Genomic DNA, 1,448 nt, shown 5'->3' with positions numbered 1-1,448 from the left:
TGCCAATGGTGGTCGAGGCAACCTGCCGCACCAGGGCCCAGCGTGTGCCGATGGTGCTCGAGGCAACCGACCGCACCAGGGCCGAGCGTGTGCCGATGGTGCTTGAGGCAAGCGCCCGCACCAGGGCCCAGCGTGTGCCGATGGTGGTCGAGGCAACCTGCCGCACCAGGGCCCAGCGTGTGCCGATGGTGCTCGAGGCAAGCGCCCGCACCAGGGCCCAGCGTGTGCCGATGGTGGTCGAGGCAACCGCCCGCACCAGGGCCCAGCGTGTGCCGATGGTGGTCGAGGCAACCGCCCGCACCAGGGCCCAGCGTGTGCCGATGGTGGTCGAGGCAACCGCCCGCACCAGGGCCCAGCGTGTGCCGATGGTGGTCGAGGCAACCTGCCGCACCAGGGCCCAGCGTGTGCCGATGGTGCTCGAGGCAACCGACCGCACCAGGGCGGAGCGTGTGCCGATGGTGGTCGAGGCAAGCGCCCGCACCAGGGCCCAGCGTGTGCCGATGGTGGTCGAGGCTGCCGATGGTGGTCGAGGCAACCTGCCGCACCAGGGCCCAACGTGTGCCGATGGTGCTCGAGGCAACCGACCGCACCAGGGCCGAGCGTGTGCCGATGGTGCTCGAGGCAAGCTGCCGCACCAGGGCCCAGCGTGTGCCGATGGTGGTCGAGGCAACCGCCCGCACCAGGGCCCAGCGTGTGCCGATGGTGATCGAGGCAACCGACCGCACCAGGGCCCAGCGTGTGCCGATGGTGCTCGAGGCAACCTGCCGCACCAGGGCCCAGCGTGTGCCGATGGTGGTCGAGGCAACCTGCCGCACCAGGGCCCAGCGTGTGCCGATGGTGCTCGAGGCAACCGCCCGCACCAGGGCCCAGCGTGTGCCGATGGTGGTCGAGGCAACCGACCGCACCAGGGCCTAGCGTGTGCCGATGGTGCTCGAGGCAACCTGCCGCACCAGGGCCCAGCGTGTGCCGATGGTGGTCGAGGCAAGCGCCCGCACCAGGGCCCAGCGTGTGCCGATGGTGGTCGAGGCAACCTGCCGCACTAGGGCCCAGCGTGTGCCGATGGTGCTCGAGGCAACCGACCGCACCAGGGCCGAGCGTGTGCCGATGGTGGTCGAGGCAAGCGCCCGCACCAGGGCCCAGCGTGTGCCGATGGTGGTCGAGGCAACCGCCCGCACCAGGGCCCAGCGTGTGCCGATGGTGGTCGAGGCAACCGCCCGCACCAGGGCCCAGCGTGTGCCGATGGTGGTCGAGGCAACCTGCCGCACCAGGGCCCAGCGTGTGCCGATGGTGCTCGAGGCAACCGACCGCACCAGGGCGGAGCGTGTGCCGATGGTGGTCGAGGCAAGCGCCCGCACCAGGGCCCAGCGTGTGCCGATGGTGCTCGAGGCTGCCGATGGTGGTCGAGGCAACCTGCCGCACCAGGGCCCAGCGTGTGCCGATGGTGCTCG

The sequence above is a fragment of the Durio zibethinus genome, unplaced genomic scaffold (genome assembly GCF_047325235.1).
Source record: "Durio zibethinus cultivar Kanyao isolate XHJ-2024 unplaced genomic scaffold, ASM4732523v1 HiC_scaffold_392, whole genome shotgun sequence".
In the NCBI taxonomy this organism is placed as follows: domain Eukaryota; kingdom Viridiplantae; phylum Streptophyta; class Magnoliopsida; order Malvales; family Malvaceae; genus Durio; species Durio zibethinus.
This window is presented reverse-complemented; position numbering follows the sequence as displayed.